The sequence below is a fragment of the Lissotriton helveticus genome, chromosome 1_1 (genome assembly GCF_964261635.1).
Source record: "Lissotriton helveticus chromosome 1_1, aLisHel1.1, whole genome shotgun sequence".
NCBI lineage: Eukaryota > Metazoa > Chordata > Amphibia > Caudata > Salamandridae > Lissotriton > Lissotriton helveticus.
Genome location: NC_136057.1, coordinates 132,020,576 through 132,037,311, shown reverse-complemented (window position 1 = coordinate 132,037,311; position 16,736 = coordinate 132,020,576). Strand labels below are relative to the sequence as shown.

General features: G+C 47.3%; 1 protein-coding gene across 1 annotated transcript in view; it reads right to left on the bottom strand.

Annotated features, from left to right (window-relative positions):
* Window positions 1-16,736, bottom strand: part of LOC144769680 (uncharacterized) — a 117,598-nt gene that overhangs the window by 87,718 nt on the left and 13,144 nt on the right. The window lies entirely within an intron of this gene.

The following is a 16,736-nucleotide window of genomic DNA, read 5'->3' as shown; positions in this document are numbered from 1 at the left end:
AGGTAACGCTTCAGGAAGGATATAATAAAGGTAACGCTTCTGGAAGGATATAATAAAGGTAACGCTCCAGGAAGTATATAATAAAGGTAACGCTCCAGGAAGTATATAATATAGGTAACGCTCCAGGAAGTATATAATAATTGTAACGTTCCAGGAAGTATATAATAAAGGTAACGCTCCAGGAAGTATATAATAATGGTAACGCTCTAGGAAGTTTATAATAATGGTAACGCTCCAGGAAGTATATAATAATGGTAACGCTTCAGGAAGTACATAATAAAGGTAACGCTTCAGGAAGTATATAACAAATGCAGCTCCATTCACACTCTTCTTGACAGTACTTTCCAGTTTACACAGGAGCAGTTGAAGTTCCAACTCCTGTCTTTACTTTTCTGTTTGTTAAGTTATGTTTGCCACATTCCTAGGGATGGTTCAAGCATTTGTTGGAATATTGCAGCATTTATTATAGAGATTCCATCACAACCAGTAATATACCTGCAATATCTCTGCTACCAATACGTGTCAGCTTTTTGTCTTTTTATACCTTACCAGGGTATCTGACTTATGTCTTCCGTTTGGTGCCAGCATGATTCTCGGTCGGTGGATGGAGCATTGGAAAAGATGTCCATTGCTTTCAGGTGAGTGCAGCATTTACACAGTTGGGAATTTCCTAAAATCAGCTTTGCCTTACTCCCTGTTCATCACCTTTCATACTCCCTTACGTCTGCGTACTCGCTCAGCAGGGTTCATTGACAGCTAAAGCAGGGGAGTGACTCGATGAGCACAGCAGACATCAGGTGATGATCTGATAGACAAACGTAATGGTTGGCAGTCGAAGGATCAAAAGCGTCTTTAGATAAGCTCACCCGGGACATAAAAACAGAAGAAGTGCACAGGTAGATACTTATGAGGTACAAACAGAGGAGGCGAACATGTAGGTGCATGCTCCATTTTGGGTCTGTTTCAGGCTTTGACTGGGCTGGGAATTGGTGTGCACTGTATTTTAATCCTGCGGCTGATAACGGCACTTGCTGCAAGCGTGTTACCACTTTGACCCTTTACAAGAGGAGAGCAGAGCCTTAGAAAGCCCAACACCTGAAGGCTGCCTGCCCTGAAGGGAAGATGAGGGTCAGACAAAATCATCATGGGACATAAAAGGATCCTAAGAAACACAGAGACAGAGAGACGAAATCATCAGCCCAGATGGAGAAGAGCTGGGTCCTCCGCTGTTTCCGGAACAGTAAGTGATATTGAATCTTTCTAAGGTTAGGAGGCATAGAATACCATCAGGTCGGAGCTAACACATGGAAGGAGAAACCTCCCGTTCTGGCTCTGCTGTGACAAGGGATGTGGGCCAGGTTTAGATTGGTGGAGCGTAGTGTTCTGGAGGGCATGTAAAATTGCATCCAGGCAGCAAGGCTGGGTACTCCTTGATTCTCTGTTTTTTTAGTTGCGTTTTAAACAGTTGTCGTGTATCCATTTGTCCAACGCTGATACACAGTTTTTAGAACTGACACAAAAGCCAGTCGAATCTGCCGACAGGGAAATAATTAGCTGAGTGTGATCAGCATACCCAGGAGGTGCTATAGTGCCTCTGTCAGAAGAAAAGAGGTGCACAAAATGTCTGAAAGGACAGATTCATCCTTTGTTAGAAGACCCCTCACTCACCAACCTAGTTGGTGACATGCCTCATCATCGGGGTCCCACCCGGACAGGCGAGTGCCATCCTGGTGTGCTGCGACACCTGACTACAGCGGGTTTGTTTTTTTAAAATATTTTGTGAGAGTAAAAAAGGTAGGTGATATAAAAACTGTCCAGTAAGCTACTCACTATCAAAGCTTTATTCTGGAGCATCTGGGCAACTATAAAATTGTTATAAGCGGGACACCATGCCAGATTAGGTAGGACTTAGGAGTCAAAGCTATTGTAGTGAAAATAAAAATGGTCTACATGTTTCAACCGCTGTTATGAATATAGGGTTTTCATCAGGACCAGTGGTGGTAGCCCGGGTGGTATACACTCGCTAAGGTGTACCCTGCCTTGACTACGTGAAAAAAACCACCAAATAAAATTCAATGGGTGGTTGTAGAGTTACTTTTTCCTGGATTCCTAGAAAAAAGCACCTGCAAGGGAAGAAAAACCAAGACAAAAGACAAACAAACATTTCAGTACATTTGTTATAGGACGTGTGCGAAGTGCTCCTCAAAATACGACACCCAAAGTGATGGAGAAATACGATGGGTGTTGATGCATAGCTCATGAGTTGTCATGCATGGGTTTCATTTGGGTGTGCAACGAGCACCATTGGGCTTTAAATAAGGCCTGTGAATAAATATTACAACCCACTTAATTGCGGTGAGTCTGTGCACTCTTAACCCACTCACTAGTAGAACGTGAGTTGAGGTGAGTGCTAATTACAAGGAAATGCGATCGCTCCCTAATCTTTAATTATACATTTACCGCAAGTTCCAATTTACGTGGGTGTCCATGTGCCCGAAAACGGGCGTGATTAAAAAGTCACAAAACAGCATACCAACATCCAGTCCAACAGACGAGCAAAAAAAACAAAAGGCACGTATACATTCAGAGAGGGCAAGAAAAAACGCTTACTTGAAGCGCTATTGGAGTGTGCCTCATGGTGTTGGGTTTTCCACAGACCAGATCCTGCCACGATCTGGATTGGAGAACAGACGAAAGGGGGAGGGAGAGGAAGGCGGGGAAGAGAGGGGGTTAGAACCGGAGTCTAGATCCAAAATGGAGCCTACCCTCTACTTAGAAAAAAGCCTGGTGCCTGCCCATCCCGGTAAAGGTAACTTACTTGTGGACAGTCCTAATAGGCTGTTTCGCCTACCCTGCAAATCCCTTGGCGCCCCGTGTGTGTCAACCAGGAGCTCCAAAGCAGTGTTTAAGAAGCCGGCATTTCCTGGAGTGACTGAGGGCCTGGTCATACGCCGTGGCGTCATCGCTTGCGGAGTAGGCATGGCACGGTGAACAGTGTGCCCCTGTAGCTATGGAGACTGGGAACTCGTTGTCACGATAAAACGGGCTCAATAAATCATCACCGCATTGGGAGAAACAAAAATAAGGGATCAGCGCTATTCTACGTGGTTAAACCCAACCTTGTCCCTGTAGCAATGGAGACTGGGCGCTCGTTGTTAGAATAAAACGGGCTCACTAAAGCCTCACCGCATTGGGAGAAAAATGGGATCACCGCCGCTCTACGTGGTTAAGCCCAACCTTGATATTTTGTCCTAAATATAGTTTACAAAAATATTGTCCCATTGGGGTAGATTTGGGGTAGCACTGGTTTTGAATCAGCAGGGCACAATATTTACGTCCAAAATTACGACCACAGTTTTCTGGCACCATATCCACTCTGGAAGGAGAAGGATAAAGGAATTTACAAATAGGGTTTTTTGTTAATGACATTTTTTGAGAGTTTGTTAGTCTTCCTGCACCATGCATTTCTGCAGGATTTTGTTTTCTGTTTCCCCAAAATGTCCATACTATATTAACCCCTTCGCTACTACTACTTCTTCGCCCCCCCCCCCCCGTGCTAAGCCTTTTTTGGCTATTTGGGGTAGTGCGTGCCTAAGCTCCTGTAACTTTTTGACCACATAAGGTATCCACGCCAAATTTGCATCCTTTTCTTCCAACATCATGGGGATTCTAAAGGTTCCCAGGGTTTGTGGATTTCCCTGGAGGGGTCCCAGAAATTAGCCAAAATACAGCTAAATGTTGTTTTTTTGGGGAAAAACGGGCTGCAAATGAAAGCGTCTGGGTTTTTCCCTGCAAATGGTATCAAAAAAGGGTTTGTGGGGCTGAAATCACCATTTTCCCAGCTTTTAGGAAATGACAGACTTTTGTCAGAAAAGCTAAATTTCTACACAGTTTTGGCCTTTTTCTGGGACATAGCCTATTTTTGGTGCTTTCAACCTCATTCCAGTTAATGGTAGAAATGGGTGTGGAAACCATAATGGATCTTGGAAAACTATACCTTTTAGAAAAGTAGACAACATTCTGAATTCAGCAAGGGGTCATTTGTGTAGATCCATCAAGGTTTCTTTATGGAAAGTAACAGTTAAATATAGGAAAAATAAAAATTAGTTGAAAAAAAAACAGCATTTTGTAACTTCTTCTAATCATGACAGCTCTTTGAAAGCAATATACTGTTACATTCGCTGGACCTTACTGGTTGTGGGGATATATACGACTTGCAGGTTCACCAAGAACCCGACGAACCGAGAGTCAAAAACTGAGCAGAAATTTGCAATGGCTTTTTATTATGTACCTGGTATAAAGCAATTATTGTGGGAAAACATATACATGGAAAAATCGGTGTGAAAGACACCTGTGTATTTCTGAAATGGGAACAAATTATAGAGTTTAGAAACAGTAGATATTTGCACATTTTCGAAATTGAGAATACTCATACTAGCATGACTTCTTTTGTACACAATGTCTTTGATTTGGAAGGCAGAAATGCATCAAAAGTCAATAGGTAATAACAGTTGCTTTACAAATCTGAATTACCCTAAGTCTCCCGATAACAATGGTACCTCACCTGCGTGGGTAGGCATTATGCCCACGACAGGAAATGGCTCAAAACCAGACGTGAACACACCACATTTTCACAATGAAAAATTACCCTTTTTTTGCAAAGTGTCTAGCTGTAGTTTTTGAACCCTAGCTCTGCCGGCACCTAGGAAAACCTAGCAAACCTATGCATTTTTGAAAACTAGACACCCAGGGAAATCCAGGATGGGGTGACATGACTGCCTCCCACCAGGTCTGTTACCCAGAATCCCTTGCAAACCTAAAAAAAGTGTTAAAAAACATTTTCCCCACATTTCTGTTGAGAAAGTTCTGGAATCTGCGTGGATTCTCTAATTTCCATCCACCCCTTATTCCCTAAAGTCTTCTAAGAAAAATGGTCCCTCACTTGTGTGGGTCGGCCTAGTGCCCACGACAGGAAATGGCGCATAACGCAACGTGGTCACACCTCAATTTCGCAGTGAAAAATGACCCTTTTTTGGCAAAGTGCCTAGCTGTAGTTTTTTAACCACAGCTCTGCCGGCACCTAGGGAAACCTAGCAAACCTATACAATTTTTAAAACTAGACACCCAGAGGAATCTAGGATAGGGTGACATGACTGCCTCCCACCAGGTTCTGTTACCCAGAATCCCTTGCAAACTTAAAAAATTGTCCAAAAAAAACACATTTTCACCACATTTCTTTGGTGGAAAGTTGTGGAATCTGCGTGGATCCACAAATGTCCACCCACCCCGCGTGCCACAGTATTCCGAGAAAAATGGTACCTCACTTGTGTGGGTCGGCCTAGTGCCCGTGACAGGAAACGGCGCAAAACGCAACGTGGTCACACTTCAATTTCGCTGTGAAAAATGACCCTTTTTAGGTCTCGGTTAGGCAGCCCGCAGGGGCTGTCTCTCAGAGCCATCAAGTAATCTATATCTGGGGTGAATATCCGCCTTTTGCCGGGGAATTTCTCCCTCAGCTTGCCATTTGTAAACACTGGCATTGCTTTTGTAACAGGGATTATTATTGGCTGTAGAGGCGATGCGTCTCCTTCTGTTTAATCCGGAAGCAGCACGCCTAACTACAGTTTTCGTCTGCTTTCGTGGCCAGTTTAATTTCTACAGAGCTGCATCTGTTCATTTATGCTGCTGTACACTCACCAAATTCACCTCAAATATTACGCACCGTGGGTCAAAGTAGATATAATTCTTTCAAGTTGTATACACACTTTGCAATATGACACCTGTTTTTTTTCTGCTTTCCTCGTTGTTGTCACTACCCACCACAACCCGCCCCCCGCTCCTAGTTTACAATAGCGATCTCCCGTTCGCTTTCAGTGCACCATGTTTCTTTACCATTTGCTGTGTCTGTGTGTGCCCAATTTGTAGCTTTCAAAATCATGGTTTCTGATGACAGGATAATGCTACGGGTGTTGCTGTAAAATTGAGGGTATTGGTCGAGCTCGTGATTTTATTTGTGTTAGGCTGCTTTTGAAAGGTCGGTTGCGTTCCTTTGCTGCTGGTCCATTGCAGGGGCTGTGCGGCAGTGCAGAGGGTTTCCTCTTTGGCTGCCTTTGTGTGAGGCGGTGATTGTCTGCAGTAAACAGCTTCCTCTCTGTAGTCTAAAGCTGCCTTGTGATGAGTCAGGTGCAGGGCCGGACGGGCCGTAGCGGGCCCGGGCAATCCCCCGGTGCGCCGCACGGGTGGGGGCCGGTTTTGGGCCCCGGGGGGCCGATTTTGTTACAGGGCCTTTTTTGCACCGGCCCTGTAACAAAATCGGCCGAAAACCGGCCCTGGCAAAGAGCCAAAGAGTGGGGGGAGGGGTGGCCGAGCACTTTGCCAGGGCCGGTTTTGGTTCCCAGTCCGGCCCTGGTCAGGCGCTGCCTTTTCATGGTGGCCCGCGGGACCCCTGGTGTATTAATTTCCTGCAGTGCCTCCTGGCTCTTCACCCTGAAATATTAACCCCTCCCATGCTCGTGACGGAACCGCTCCGTCACGAGCCTCGGGTGGGCTGTGCTGGTGACGGAGCGGTTCCGTCACGAGCATGTGAGCGCCACGCGGCACCCCTCCCCCTAGCGCTGCGGCGGAATTGCCGCCGCAGCGAAGGGGTTAATGGCCACTTGTCCCTCCTGAGAGGTGCGCGTGGAAGAGGTCCCCGGGGAGAGCAGCGATCACCCTTCTGCATTTTCCTGTAATTATTTCTCTTCAAGAGCACGGCTAGTTTTGGTAATGACGCCTCAACAAGCAGCGGAAAGCGCCACACCGGGCGCCTGTCCCTTCATGTATATCTAGGTGTGTTTAAAGGAGCGTGTAGGGGGTTGTGAGCTCTTCGTTGTGTTGCCACAAGCTGTCTGTCTGTCCAGCGGTAAAACCGTGGGGTGGGGCTCCGTGCCGGCAGTCTGCTGTTGTCTTTGATGTGTGTGCAGTTTGGAGAGTGTATGTCAATGTTGTCTAGTGCTAACGTCTGCGTGTCTGTCCTGATTAACACTGCTGTTTTGTGGTTGTAGCTGTGTGCTCGTCTTACGTGTCAGTGTTTAGAAGTAGGTAAAACAACTACCTCCGCAAACACTGTTGTGGGCCGAGAAGCTATATTTGGTGGGGGGCTGGCCTGTGCATATTGATTAGTATGCTTATGTGCATTTGTGAGTCATTCCAGAGGCTTTTGCTGTCTATTTCTCTTGTATAAATTGGTCAAATGTTTAGATAACCTACTTACTCAGATGTCTGTTTTTCATAAAGATCTTTATTGGTACCAGCTAACTAAAAGGGGCGATAGAAAGACTGGATAGGTGCCAAAGACGATAGACAGGTTTGGGAAGCTCCTAGTTTATTGTATGACAAATGTGTTTACCAAGTTGTAATTCAGATTTTAAATCCCAGCACACGTGGAAATGGGAGTGACTCGTTCCTCGCTTCGGCAGCTGTGACCTAACAAGCGCTTATCCCTCCCACTAATGGCAATTTCATTCTCTTTTACTCACTATTTATTCCCTGCTGTGCAGTTAGTAAATCAGTCTTTTATTGATTCCTTCAGTGCCTGCGCCCATGCACCACCCTGAGCCATAAAGCGGCCTATTTCATTACTAGAGGTGTTCCTTTAAGTTTAAAGGGTGTTCTGCATTCACCCGAGAAATATTTCCAGGAGTGATACTAAGTGCTCGTGTAGCAGCTTCTCTAGTACTATTTCCTCCTCATACCCTCTTTCCGTGGAAAAAATGAGCCAAGACAGTCTCTCCTTCCAAGCAAGGAGTTTGAAAGGTTCTCTCGGTGTGTAGGGCCAGCATTGCTCCCGCCCTGAGGAACGAATGTCTGTCTCTCTTGTGTTAGTTTGTGGGGAGAAGAGGGTGCAGAGTCAGAAGTCAAGGCTTGAGTGCAGCCTGTCAAACTAAGCTGCTAGTTTTCAGTGGTATTTTGGGAAATGATCTTGAAGCGTTCAGAACTATTATTTTGGGTAAATAAGGAGCGTGAGTTGTTTATGTTAACTGTTAGGAGTTATACGACTAATGACATAGCAGTGTGACAAGTTTGGAAGATCTTTTTATGTTTGTATTTCTGCACCTGTAATCTACAGCATGCCAATTTATGTTATGTCATGTTATTTTATCAGCGTTTGTGTAGCGCTTTCATGTCGTATGCAAGGCCTCACACCACACTACTCAAGAAAAAGATCAGTGACGAGTTTCTTATTTCTGATGAGCTAGCTGCTTGAATGCGAATGGCAACAAATCCCTTGTTTTTTTGTTTTTGCTGTTTTACATAGTACAAACTCCGCTCAAGGGCACTGGAGCGCTTCACACGCGCATGTGTTACATCACACAAGGCTAGATTTTTTTTTTAGGCACAGGGGAGTAAGTGATTTGACCAAAATCACAGGATGTCGAGGCGACACCAGGACTCGGACTCTAGTTCCAAAGTCGGCAGTTCTAGCCATAACAGCACACGCTCTAAAGTAACAGGCATTTGCAATGCAATAGGTCTCGCATTATTGAAGTTTGAGCTATTGGTGTTGCATTATTATTAGCAAAGCCAATAGCTCAAACTTTAATAATGCGAGACTGATTGCATTGCAAATGCTTGTTTGGCAAAGTACCTAACTGAAGTTTTTTAACCCTAGCTCTGCCGGCAGCTAGGGAAACCCAGCAAACCTATACATTTTTGAAAACTTGACACCCAGGAAAATCCAGGATGGGGTGACTTGACTGCCTCCCACCAGGTTCTGTTACCCAGAATCCTTTGCAAACCTAAAAAATTGTCAAAAATTCACATTTTCCCAACATTTCTGTGGTGGAAAGTTCTGGAATCTGCGTGGATCCACAAATTTCCTCCCACCCAGCGTTCCCCCAGGTCTCTCGATAAAAATGGTACCTCACTTGCGTGGGTGGGTCAAGGACCCACAACAGACAAGGGCCCAAAACCAATTGAGGCGATATCAAAATTACCTATCACAAACCAACCTGGTTTTGCAAGGGGGGTTCCATGAGTTTTTGGCCCGGGGCTTGGAGGACATCTAGGGAAACCTACCTAAGCCACACATTTCTGGAAACTAGACAACCCGGGGAGTCCAGCGATTTATGGCTTGCGTGGGTCCCCCATCATTCTCCTACCCAGAATCCACTGTAAACCTCAAATTTCTCCGAAAAATTCACTTTTTTCTCACATTTCTGTGTGGTAAAGTTCTGGAATCTGCATGGATCAACACATTTCCTTCCACCCAGCGTTCTCCCAGGTCTCCCGATAAAAATGGTACCTCACTTGTGTGGGTAGGCATAGTCGCTGTAACAGGAAATGGCCCAAATCGTACAGTGGAGACTTCAAAATTACCTATAGCAAAAATACCTGGTTTTCGGGGGGCACCTGAGATTTTGGCCCCGGGCTCGGCGGCCATCGTGGGAAAGTACCAAACCCAAACATTTCTAAAAACGAGACACCCAGGGGAGTCCAATGAGGTGTGGCTTGCATGGATCCCCCAAAGTTTTCCTACCCAGAATGCCATGCAAACCTCAAATTTAGCTGAAAAAAACACATTTCCACATATTTGTGTGTGGAATCACCGAGCCGGCACAAATTTCTAAACCCACAGCATTCCCCTTAGTGTCCCGAGTAAAATGATACCTCACTTTTTTTGGGTGTCCAAAGCAGAACTGGCTAAAAACTTATTTTTAAAAAAATGTAGCACTTAGAATTCTCGGTCTATACTCTAAATCCCTATGTTTTGGGCTCTTCCTAGTCACAGGCCTTTGGCTCACCCACACAAGTGAGGTATCATTTGACTCGGAGGAACACGGGGAACGCTGGGTGGTAGGACATTTGAGCCGGCACGGTGATCCCATGCAAAAAATATATGGAAAAAGTGGGTTTTTTTAGCTAAATTTGAGTTTTGCAGGGAATTCTGGGTAGGAAAACATTGGGGGACCCACGCATGCCATACCTCACTGGACTCCCCTGGGTGTCTAGTTTTCAGAAATGTTTGGGTTTGGTAGTTTGGCATGACTGCATTGTCAAATTCCAGATATTCTTTGAAAAATATTGTATCACATGCATTATATGTTACACTTAATGACAAGTGTTTCCTAAAGCATGTGCAAAGTCAACTGAGAACGATTATGAGTGGATATTGAAGGTTTTAAAATCAAACTGTGTGTCGTAGAAATATCTAAACGCAACAGAATTAATAACACACACAGAAAGACTGGTGGCAAAAAAAGATGGATGCTAACCATTCTACACAGGCTGGTTTTTGATGCATGGCAATCAGGTATGGGAGTTTAGGCTATCATAAGGTATCTGGCAAAGGGTACTCCCACTATGCTCTCGATAGGATAGGTATTGTTAGGTAGGAGTAGAACAATAAAATCATATAACCACACAGTAATGTTATAATGGTTGAACCTGTTGCACAGATTGCGCTGGTAAAGCAGAACTGTGTGTTAGGATGACAGGACGTCAGAGTTTAGGGACTGAGTCTCTCTACAATGTCAGTACCTGTCGGCCCAATCCTGCTAGCTCACAGTGCGTCGCTTACCTGAACTCCTAATCTTCCCAGAGTAACAGGTGATTTCGGCAACCTCAAACACGACCCTCTATCCCCAAGGGCACTGTGGAAAAGGGTCCCCCTTTTGTTACTCACTCATGCATGCCCATTAAAACTATTGTAGTTTATTATGAAGCAAATGTGCTATGTGCTAATTATAATAAGTACCAGACTGTATATTATTATATATCTGTCTAGTATTACTCTTATTTTGTCAGGATAGGGATATATTTATGATCTCTGGGATTGGTCTAAGCCCTCAAACCTGGTGTATGTAGTAAAGTGGTCTGCATGATGAGTGTAAACTTAGTTTACGCAGGGTTGCATGTCAGGCACTGCTGTCATTCCAGAACAGTACTCTCTGACGGAATTCTCCTCTCTGCATCCAAGGGGACGGAACAACATTTGTAGGGTAAAACTATTGTGCTGGAGATGCCAACATGTTATGGCTAAATATTAAGCGCTGTTGCTAAACGAGCAAAGAAAACAGTTTACCAAGTTACGTATTCTAGACGACCTTGTACAAAATGTGTAGATGAAATCCCACAAAGAGTCCCTGAATAACAACATGGGAACTCGTGGAGTCCCAGTGGTTATACCCACAATGACCTATGAAGATGAGATCAGCTCAAAAGGCCACCTTTGAAATGCACGGGCCCTCTCTAAATGTTGTCATGGCTGACATCCTACCCTGGCAGGCTTGATCAGTATCTTTAGTGTGGCCACAACCCTGTCACTTGGAATGCAGGTGCCAATTCTACCCCCTCTTAACCAACACAAGAAGGCCACTCAGAGTGAGAGGTCTACAGTATACCTTGAGCCCCTAGTTTATAGCTGTCTTTTCAGAAAATGCACAGATTTAGCCATTAATCAATCAATCAATCAGAAAATTTGTAAAGCGCGCTACTTACCCGTGAGGGTCTCAAGGCGCTGGGGGGATGGCGGGGGAGCCGCTACTGCTCAAATAGCCAGGTCTTGAGGAGTCTTCTGTAGGTTAGCAGGTCCTGGGTCTGCCGTAGGAAGATGGGAGGGTGTTCCAAGTCTTGGCGGCGAGGTGGGAGAACGATCTGCCGCCGGAGGTCGCTCTTCGGATGTGGGGGACTGTAGCGAGGGCGAGGTCGGCGGAGCGGAGCAGGCGGTTAGGGGTGTAGAAGCTGAGTCGTCTGTTGCGGTATGCTGGTCCGGTGTTGTGGAGTGACTTGTGTGCGTGGGTGAGGAGTTTGAAGGTGATCCTTTTGTTGACGGGGAGCTAGTGCAGGTCTCTCAGGTGGGTGTAATGTGGCTGCGGCGAGGGATGTTGAGGATAAGGCATGCAGAGGCGTTCTGTATGCGTTGCAGTCGTTTCAGGAGTTTGGCCGAGGCTCCTGGGTAGAGGGCGTTTCCGTAGTCCAGTTTACTGCTGACGAGGGCCTGGGTGATCGTTCTTCTTGTTCCGGTGGGGATCCACCTGTAGATCTTGCGGAGCAAGCGGAGGGTGTTGACCTGTTTAGTCATGGAGAGAGTGGAGTTGAGGATAAACCCTAGGTTGCGTGCATGGTCGGTAGGTGTTGGAGCTGTTCCAAATGCGGTCGGCCACCAGGAGTTGTCCCAGGCCGAGGGGGTGGAGCCGAGCATGAGGACTTCCGTCTTGTGCGAGTTTAGTTTTAGTCGGCTGTTCTTCATCCATTTGGCGACATCTTTTATTCCTTTGTGGAGGTTGGTTTTGGCAGTGAGGGGGTCTTTGGTGGGGGAGAGGATCAGATGGGTGTCCGTCGGTGTATGCGATGATGTTGAGGTTATGTATACGGGCGACGTGGGCGAGCGGTGCCAGGTAGATGTTGAACAACGTCGGGCTGAGGGATGAGCCTTGGGGTACGCCGCAGATGATCTCGGTGGCTTCGGAGCGGAGAGGGGGAGGCGCACGCTCTGGGTTCTGCCGGAGAGGAAGGAGGTAGTCCAGAGCCTTGGCTCGGATTCCAGCGTCGTGGAGACTGGTGCGTAGTGTGCAGTGGCAGGCGGTGTTGAAGGCGGCCGATAGGTCCAGGAGGATGAGGGCTGCGGTTTCTCAGTTGTCTAGCAGGGCCCTGATGTCATCGGTGGCGGCGATGAGGGCAGTTTCGGTGCTGTGGTTGCTGTGGAACACGGACTGGGATGGGTCCAGTATGCTGTTCTCCTCGAGGTAATGGGTCAGTTGTTTGTTGATGGTCTTCTCGATGACCTTCGCCGGGAACGGGAGCAGGGAGATGGGCCGGAAGTTTTTGAGATCCTTGGGGTCAGCCTTGGGTTTTTTGAGTAGGGTGTTGATCTCAGCATGCTTTCAGCTCTCCAGGAAGGTTGCTGTCTCGAAGGAGATGTTGATGGCTTTCCGGAGATGGGTGTGATGGTGGTGCTGGCTTTGTTGTAGATGTGGTGTGGGCATGGGTCTGACGGAGATCCGGAGTGGATGGTGTTCATGATTTTGATGGTATCATTATGTTATGTTGGTCCAGGAGAGTAGGGGTTCGGTGCGGATGGTGGCCGTGGGGACGGAGGTTTCAGTGGTTGTCAGGGCGGTCATGACGTTGAAGCTGTCGTGGATGTCTACGATCCTGCGATGGAAGAAGGTGGCAAGGGAGTTGCACAGGTCTTGCGAAGGTGGGATGTTGTTGGTGTTGGAGCTGGGGTTGGAGAGTTCCTTCACAATGTTGTAGAGCTCTTTGCTGTTGTGTGCGTTGTTGTCTAGGTGGTCTTTGAAAGAGGCTCTTTTGGCGGATGTGATGAGTTGAAGGTGTCTGTGGGTGGCGTTCTTGTGAGCTACGTGGCTGTCCGGTGTCTGTTTGTGGTGCTATTTCTTCTCTAGCTTACGGCAGGTTTGCTTGGAGGCCTGGAGGTCTTCAGTGAAGCAGTTGGCTTTCTTGCTGGTGTGTCTGTTGGAGGGTTTCTTGATCGGGGCGAGGGTGTTGGTTCAGTCGCCGATCCATTGTCTGAGGTTGCAGGCGGTGGTGCCGGGGTCAGTGGGGTCCGCGGGTGGGCTCCGGGTGAGAGTGGTGGTTAGCTGGTCTTCGGTGACTTTGATCCAGCAGCGGAGAGGGATCTGTGGGGTGCGGTGGTGCGTGGTGGGTTTCCGTAAGGTGAAGTGGATGCAGCGATGGACGGTCCAGTGGATTTTGGTGGTGTGGTTGAAGGAGACGTGGGAGCTTGCGGAGAAGATGGAGTCAAGCGTGTGGCCGGTGGAGTGGGTGGGTGTGGTGACAAGTTGTCTGAGTCCGAGGTTGGCGAGGTTGGCGATCAGGGTGGTGGAGTTGCAGTCGCTGTTGTTCTCGAGGTGCAAGTTCAGGTCCCCAAGTAGAATGTAGTCTGTGGAGGTGAGGGTGTGTGTACTGACAAAGTTGGCAATGGAGTCGCTGAACTGCGGTCGGGGTCCGGGGGGTCTGTAGACGAGGGTTCCTCGGAGGGTGGTGTTTGAATCGGTGTGGATCTGGAAGTCCAGGTGTTCGGCGGTGCTGAGGGTGTCGTCGGGGGTTGGTCGAGACTCTGAGAGTGTTCCTATGGACGATGGCGATTCCTCCTCCTACTCCGTTGGCGCGGTCCCTGTGGGTAATTTTGTAGCCGTCCGGGATGGCAATGGTGATGTCGGGTGCCGAGGAGGGGATCAGCCAGGTCTCCGTCAGGAAGGCGATGTCTGGGGAGGTTGAGTCGAGTAGGTCCCAGAGTTCAACGGCGTGTCTGCGGGCGGAGCAGGTGTTGAGAAGAATGCATCTGAGGTGGTTGCGTTCTTTCCCGGTGGGTGGCTTGGTGGATTGGATGCGGGTGCAGCTTCAGTTCAGGGGGGCCAGGAAGCAGGTGGGAGATCGTCCGGTGTTGAGTGCGAGGAGGGTGATGGCTACGTAGCGGAGATGGGCGTCGTGGGGTTCGGGGGGGCCAGGGGTTCTGGCACTGCGCATGGTCCAGGCGTGGACGGGCGCAGACCGGCTTGCCTTAAGAAGAGGAGGTGGGAGGGAGGAGCAGCTGCGAGGAGGCAGTGGACAAATGGGCGGGCTGGGGGGTGGGGCCGCAGGGGGCACAGCGGCAGGAAAAATGGGTCAGGAACGGCGAGGGAACAGAATGCAAAGAGGGCACATAATCTAAGGGGAAAGAGAAAAAACAAACAAATTAAATGCTAAAAACAGAGGCAATACAGTACAAGCAGGGGGGATGGGGCCGCAGGGAGCACTGTGGCTGGAAAGACGAGGGCAGGAGTGACAAGGGGACGGAGGCAAAAGAGGGCACAGAATTAACAGTGCAAAACCGAAGGAGAAGAAAAACAAACAGTTTAAACAAAAACAAGCAGTACAGTGGAAAAACAAACAGTTAAACAAAAAACAAGCAATACAGTGCAAGCATACCTACGGCCAGCCACTGGTCACCAGGGATGAGGTGCAGGTGGTAGCCTGCGGGTGGAGGAGGGCCTCGAACTAGCGGCAGTGGCAGCAGCAGCGAGTAGGGAAACACAGACACTACAGGTGGTGCTGTTGCGGTATGGGGAGCAACCTGCCTGGAGCAAGGTCAAGGGTCAAGCCATCCCCCCAGCAGACAGCTGTGAATTGGAGACAGGTGGATAGGCATACAGAGCCATGAGTACAGACATTCCCACTTTCACAAAGTGGTTTTTCCACCATCATAATGTTGAATTCACCTGCACCACCGGAGCAGGTTCGCCATTATGAACTCATCGATATCAAACACTATACTGACACTCTTCTGCATGCAGTAAATCCAGCTCAACAGCCTTTCCACAGATCCCTCAGGCCAATCCAATATGAGGAGCAGCCCCTACTGTACCAAAACACTACTTGGTGCCATTTACAACCAGTGTATGTAGTGCACACACTACCTCTTCTCGATATCGCACATTGCCCCCAAGGAGTACTCAGATATAGCAAAAGACATGCAGAACATTGGCAAGTGTCTTCTTAAATGCCAAGCCTAGTAACAGTAACCTGCACACACAGGCCCACTCATGGCAAATCCGTGGCACAATTAAAGAACTACCTCCGTGGGTGGCACAACCAGTTCTGCTGCCCCAAGCAGGAGGTGCCCTAGGTATATGTCTTACCGCTAGACAAGGTACTTACAGCTAACTCAATTTAGCCAATCTTTCATACCCTAATCGCCAGTATGTATATGACAAGCACATCACTTTGGCACTGAATGGCAGTGTAAAAAGCGGTCAAAGTCCTTAGGCCAGTACATAGATCAGCAGAAAACCAGAAGGGACGAAAGCAAGAAAAAGGGAAAGCACACTAGAAATGGCCATCTCCAACAGAATTTATTAGGATTGGTATGTTTGATACAAAGGTAACACAGATCTGTGCAGTATGTGCATAAACACATTTATAAAGGAGGACTGTTTGAACCTGGGACCTCTTAACTATCTCACTAGAGCCGAAAATACATTGATCCCTCCCTTTGGTTCATTTACACCGTTCGGTGATTGGGATTAAATCCCAGATCCATAGCTCTAAAGTTGGTTCAAGTATTGGTACCACTAAACAGCACACTACACCTATAACTCTGGAAGACTCACACTCACATCACACTTAAGTCACATTTTTAGCTGCTAACATATAATTAAACTTTTAGCAAACTATAAATAATGCTCATTACATTTCTTTTCCTGGCTATCTTTTAGAACTCTTGTTTCCTCCTGTTCATTTCTTTCTTTCATATTTTGGCCGATATCTATGAATTACTTTACTCCACCCTTTATGTTTTTTCTCACTTTATCACTCTTATTGCTCTTCTCTGGCCTCTTCTTGCTTTTTCTGCTTGCTCATCTTGTTCGCCCCTTCCTGCTGAAGTGACAAGCAGAGCAGAATGACTTCAAGAGTCTCTTGGAATCCTTCATGTAGGCTTCATATCATAGCACAATCCTCATCAACACACTATTGATGAGAGAGTGCAGCAACCTATTGTAGCATTGTCATACAAGTAGCCTTGGGTTCTTTTGGGCACTCACACATTTGGAAGTCGTGCTGAAAATTCACTCAAACCTGCCTAATTCTTCTGGGGAGAGGAGTTGGCCTAACGGCTAGGGCGCTCAACCTCGGACCTGCGGATCTGGGTTCGAGTCTCGGTAACAACGCCAAAACATCCTGTGATTCTGGGCACATCATTTAATCTTCCCTTGCCTAACAAAAATGAATGTGTGTGCTCATGTAATGTAACTGGT